The sequence below is a fragment of the Priapulus caudatus genome, unplaced genomic scaffold (genome assembly GCF_000485595.1).
Source record: "Priapulus caudatus unplaced genomic scaffold, Priapulus_caudatus-5.0.1 Scaffold324, whole genome shotgun sequence".
Lineage (NCBI taxonomy): Eukaryota > Metazoa > Priapulida > Priapulimorpha > Priapulimorphida > Priapulidae > Priapulus > Priapulus caudatus.
In genome coordinates, this window is record NW_014577385.1 from 103,371 (window position 1) to 109,777 (window position 6,407).

General features: G+C 43.7%; 3 non-coding genes across 3 annotated transcripts; 2 read left to right on the forward strand and 1 right to left on the reverse strand.

Moving 5' to 3' along the window:
- Nucleotides 1–445: 445 nt before the first annotated feature.
- Trnar-ucg lies at nt 446–518 on the forward strand. The gene has a single exon. It is a non-coding gene; the product is annotated as a tRNA-Arg (tRNA).
- Nucleotides 519–1,169: 651 nt separating this feature from the next.
- On the reverse strand, nt 1,170–1,242 carry Trnar-ucg. The gene has a single exon. It is a non-coding gene; the product is annotated as a tRNA-Arg (tRNA).
- Nucleotides 1,243–2,758: 1,516 nt separating this feature from the next.
- Trnar-ucg lies at nt 2,759–2,831 on the forward strand. The gene has a single exon. It is a non-coding gene; the product is annotated as a tRNA-Arg (tRNA).
- Nucleotides 2,832–6,407: the final 3,576 nt, after the last annotated feature.

A 6,407-nucleotide genomic window follows, 5' to 3' on the forward strand; every position in this document is an offset into this window, starting at 1 on the left:
TGTGCGTGTGTGCGTGTGTGCGTGTGTGTGTGTGTGTGCGTGTGTGCGTGCGTAAGTGCGTGTGCGTGTGTGTAGAAATTATATTATAGTGTACTTTCAAAAATATATCCTTTGCTCGTTGTTTGTTTGTTTGGGTGCATGGTTGATTGATCGTTTGTTGTCAATAAAAAGTATTGCTTCTAACTATGGATTATCATATCAGTATTCCAAGTAACATTAGCTTGATTAATAAGTCGAAATATCTCAATATCTTAATATGTATACACTATATTTTAGATATTTTAAGAAATATATTATTGTACAAAAAGTTGATTATTGAAATATCAAGTACATCATAGCAGTACTTCGTGTAACTCATGTAAAGTACCAAGGTACTAAGGTATAGCACTAGTTGTACGAACGCTTATCGCGACGTGGAATACGGTATATTAGTAACCCGTCAACCGGCCGCGTGGCCTAATGGATAAGGCGTCTGACTTCGAATCAGAAGATTGAGGGTTCGAGTCCCTTCGTGGTCAATAATGTGTGACATTTTACGAAACAGGTGCGTTGCTGTGCGTGAGTTTGTTCATGTGCGTACATGCGTGTTTGCGTGTTCTTGTGTTCCAAGGTTGGTTTCGATTGGATTGTCTATCATAATTATATTAGATCTATGACAGTGACACCTGAACGTGTTAGTTATTGTATGTGGGAATATTCCGAGAAGATATTTTTTGCTTTCGCGCATGTACGCACATGAACGCACTCACGCACACGCACGCACCTTTATCGTAAAATGTCACAAATTATAAGCGTGTAAAATCGCTTAAAAGTTTAACTAAACCAGTTTATACTCTATTATGTTTTCTAAGCGCGTCCGTTTTACAGTACTTCGGTGCAGAACTTCCCGGCAATACAATGAATGACTTTAGCTGCTTGTCAACCACGTCCGACGGATAAGGGGATGGAGCGCGTGACGAAAGTAGGAAATAAAGGATAAGTAAGGAATCTTTCCATATACGATAACTAACATGCTCCTGACAGGTGTCACTGTCATAGATGTAAATTATGAGCGAAAATCCAACCATCAATCGAAACAGGGTAGTAAATAATTATTGAACACGATAACACGCACTCACATGCACGTACGCACATGAACGCAACTGTTTCGTAAAAAAATTACAAATTGTTGACCACGAAGGGACTCGAACCCTCAATCTTCTGATTCGAAGTCAGACGCCTTATCCATTAGGCCACGCGGCCGGATGATGGTTGATATTAAGTTTTCCACGTCATGAATCAAAACGAAGAATTCTTCATCAAAACTGGAACTAGTCTAGTGCACAAACTTGGTCCCTTACAGCTATAATGTAACTCCGCCCCCCCCCCCCACTCCGAGGTCGGAAGGACCGCATGCGCGTTCCCAAAATCTCCGGTAAAGGGGTATTTTTCGTGCGACAAAATCCGGCCCAAGAATTGTAAAAAAAGGGGGTTTATTTGACTTTTCACCCGGAGATTTCTTTAAAAAGGGGGTGTTTTTCCTCTCTCTCTCTTTCATCTTGAATATCATAAAAAAAACTTTATCAAATCCTGGGATCAAATTCCTGAAATTCCTGCTAGTTTTGAAAGCTCATTCAGGATTATTTCATTTTGAAAAATAAAAATATTGCTCCCTAGTTCCCCTCGATCACTGAACTCTACACTACGTAGTGTAGACTGGTACCCGGTCGACAGTTCCACACGCTACACTAACGTCACTAAGTCAGTGTAGCGAAGGATACGTACCGGAGTGAAGGTGGCGAACGGATACCAGTCTATACGTAGTGTTCCGGATTTAGGGGGTTCTCCAAGGCAGGAAAAACCCGCAAAAAGCCCGCGAAAGGGGGGTTCAGAAATTTTGGCAGTCCTGCGATAGGGGGGTGCTTTCATAGGGAGGGAACGAGCATATGCGTACCCTAAATAACACTGAGTGGGGGGGGGCGGGAATGTAACACGCTCGATGGCCGGTTAAAGTTGAATAAGAATGCGTTTGGCACACTAATCTCTACATACTAACATAATTTATATGGTTTATATGTTAGTATATATATATAATAGAGATCAGTGGCTTGGAATTTTTGCGCTCAGATTTACTTCGTCAATTTTGCGAACTGTGTGCTCGCGTGCGTGCACATGTCTGAGTGCGTGCGGTGCGTATGCATATTAGTGTGCGTGCGCGTGCGTTCGTGCATGTCTGCCTACACGCCGCGAATTAGGTAATAAATTATAATTAATATTAAAATAACTACACTTAAGAAATATATGGATGTTTGAGTTGCGTGTCTCGCTATGATGAAAGTATAGCGGCAGCGTTTCAAAGCACGTGCATGTTGAGGCAAACGTCTACACAAGCATGCGGTTTACACCAAATAAGTATGTCTGCATGATGTGGTTTAATATGTTGAATCGACTAGTGAAAACTAATCGATATGTAAATATCAATGAAGGAATCGTTAATTGATACCAACCAAGATGTTGCGGATGTATTATAAATTCATTCGTCAAGATTAATTACTTTCCGAATTTGAACGGACGCTTTATTTTCCATGGCAGATTTCAGGCTGCATCTTTCTCGCTTCATGCCGTATTTCAATGATACTGCGTAAATCGATATGGTCCTCATCTTGTTTGATAGAGTTCTCATTGATAGCGTTCTCATCCTGTACAGTTGTAACCGATAGTATATGCTTTGAATGATAGCGACACCTTTCGGCAGAAAAGGGAATGTTTTACCATGTAAGGCCGCGTGGCCTAATGGATAAGGCGTCTGACTTCGAATCAGAAGATTGAGGGTTCGAGTCCCTTCGTGGTCAAATGTTTTATTATACATACATTCATATATTTAGATTAAGCTGGATTTACACTGCCAACTTTGTGTTGGCGAATTGCCGAATTGTACCAACTTCGCCACTTCGCAACTGACAGTGTAAACGCAAAAGTTGCGCGTCTAACCGATTCCATAGCAACTAGTTGGAAGATTAGAACATGTTTTAATTTCGCCAACTCGGAGTTGGCGTGTTGGACGTTTTTTTTTGCCAAGTGGTCAATCAGAGAACAGCAATCAGGGGTGTGTCCCTCCACCCAAAAGGAGACCATTTACGCGCGCGTTTCTGCGGCACGTGTCGGAGTGTGGGAAATGGTATTTGAGGTACTTTTTGGCTAACACTCCATTACGAGTGTTCCCAACTTTGATATCATTAATGATTAATGATTAATGATTAATGATTAATGATTAATGATTGATAATCCTAACTCTAACCCTAACCCTAACCCTAACCTAAATGACATTAAACCACAAACTAATATATGACCATGACCATATATATATGATCATATATATTAATGACATTAAAGTTGGGAACACTCATAATGGAGTATCACCCTATTTTTTAGTACATTTACAGCCTTCATTTTGACTATCAGATGACTATGTACAGGGGGGGCATTGTTTAGGTCGGGTTCATTATTGAATATGTAAGGGTGACCACCGTTGAGATGAGGGCGACAGCAAAACTTTTTCTTGGAATTGTGAAAAAAAGCTGCAAAAAGGTTGTAACCTCTGCTTTGCCACTCAATTACTGTGGCCGAGCAGGCGCGCCACGTAGCGGCATAATGCCGCAGGTACAACATCTGCATCAACATGCGCAATATCTCCCGAGAAAATTAATATTATGCAATAATTATGCATTTGAAATAAAGAGGAGTTATCCTAGCATACATTTATATGATAACATTCCATCAGTAGACATCATTTAAGAAATAGGAAAAATAATAGGAAGAAGATCTTATGGTATGTTATGGCATGTAAGGTCCGCGCTGCATATACCAGTCATGATCAGTACACAATCTGGCTACGTTCGTGTGTTAGCGCATGCGTAATATCTCACCAGAGGAGTTATATTTTGTGATGACTATTTATTTATGGTCAGGGGGTTCTCAGCATAGATTTATGTAATAAATCATTATCAGTAGACCTGTATTTATAATTAGGAGTGCGCCCTATAGCCTGTAGCGTACAAAACACCTACTTTACTTCTCTGTCTTCCACTCTTCTCCCCCCCCCCCTCTCTCTCTCTCTCTCTCTCCCCCTCTCTCTCTCTCTCTCTCTCTCTCTCTCTCTCTCTCTCTCTCTCAGCAAGCTATATTATGCAGTTTTCTTAAGTCATCTCAGTATCTCCGCATATATTTATTTAATAACTAATATATTAGATATTATTATGATAGGGTCCGGTTTCCGGGCCGTTGAACGTATGAGAACGGCCGAAGAAAATTACCTTGGCAATGAACTGTGGGTGGCGAACGCGCGAGCGCCATCTTCGTGTACAATTAGCATACGCGAAATCCGGAGCGCGATGCTTCGAGCAAAGTGAATCTTGTAGATGGGATTTTACAATGCACACGTGACGTCGATTGAATGCCCAAGATCGGCCGATGGTATTTATCTTGGCTTGCAACGGCGACGAGCGACGCGAGCGTCAGTTCATGTATTGCTGCGAAAATTGCTGCGAGATGCTGCGACCAAAGTAAAAATTTTGAATCACAATTCACAATCAAAGTGAAAGGATTTGCAATGCGCACAAACTGTCCGGCATCCACGCTTTGTTTTAAATGCGTAACATCGGCCTTAGGCCATTTACTTTAGGCGTTATGTCGCCGAGGTGGCGATGTCCCAATCGCTATACCTTATAGGGTAGGAATGGAAATGAGGCTGCCAGTGCCGCCCCAAAGAAGTAGTAAGGTCAGAATTTGCGATGTGCACCACGCAACCACGCTCTCTTTTGCGTGCTCAACAGCGTCCCTACGTCATTTACTTTGGGCGCTATGTCGCCGAGATGCCGACGTCACGGGAACTCGCGAGGACACGGCGGAGCCGGAAGTTACAGAGAACAAGGTGTCGCTCATCAACCCGTGCGTGCACGTACATGGCATCCTCGCATACGATCCTCATCCGCATCCCCAACATCCTTCTCTTCCCCCTGTTCTCCTTTCCGTTGCCGCCGCCAAGAAACAGCACAACAAACAACAACAACAACAACAACGATGACGACGATGACGACGACGACGACGACGACGACGACGACGACGACGACAGGTACATCCCGCCCCACCGTGCAGACAGAATTAACGGATTATTGTATAATAACAACACTGCGAGACAGGCAAGAAAGCTAACACGACTCTCTGTGGCATAAAAGCCGAGGTACGGCACGCACAGGCGCAAAGACTCGTGCACGGTCACAGAGTCAGGATGCCGGTGTTGCCACGAGGGCATTGGGTTTGTCCAAGCCCGTGCAGCCGAGCTCCTAATGTGCACGCTCGCACACACGCGTGCGCGTGAACGTGCGTGTGTAAATGTACGTGCACACACGCGTGTATGTGTGCGCACGCGTGCGGTCATGTGCATCTGTGTACGGCCGATACGTACACTCACGTACACCTGTTGTACACGGGGAAGGTACACGCACACGTGCACATGAGAAGGAGGTCGGCATCACGAGCATGGACAAATACAATGGGAAACCCCTCCAGTAATCCACTGCCCTCGTGGCATCCCAACTATGTGACTGTGCACGAGTCTTTGCGCCTGTGCGTGCGATACCTCAAGAATTTATACATGCAATAATGCCTATATATCCATCGCCCCACGCGTACGCTCGCGGTCGACGCTGACCGCTCGATAGAGTTGGCCAACTCGCAGTCGTCAGTGTAAACGCGCTGCACAGTTCATAGAACGGTTGATAGAGCGTTGGGAAGCTGGTCCAATTCGCCAATTCGCCAACACAATGTTGGCAGTGTAAACCCGGCTTAACTCACGCACCTGCTTCGTAAAATGTTACACATTATTGAGCACGAAGGGACTCGAACCCTCAATCTTCTGATCCGAAGTCAGATGCTTTATCCATTAGGTCACGCGGCCGGTTAATGGTTAATACGTATTAAGTTTTCCACGTCACGAATTAAAACGAAAAATTCTCTATCAAAACTGTTTTTAAACTATGTCCAGTACACAAATCTGGTCCCTTACAGCTATAATGCAACACGCTCGATTTCCGGTTAAAGTCGAATAAGTTTGGCGCACTGATCTCTATATACCAACATAGGTTATTTTAAGGGGGGGGGGAATAACGCCGATTCGTTATGAATGAAATATCTCTAAGAACATTCTCAGTAGTCAGTTATTGTTTTTTCCGCCATGTATATTCATTTTGCATGTATGGGAGAGTAGGGAGAGAAGGAGATCGCGGCAGAAAAAGAGAGGCGGGAAGATGAATAGGCGAGAATAGGACAGAAGGAGAAAAACAGAGAAAGAGAGAGAGAGAGAGAGAGAGAGAGAGAGAGAGAGAGAGAGAGAGAGAGAGAGAGAGAAGAAGAAGAAGAGAAGTAGAGTA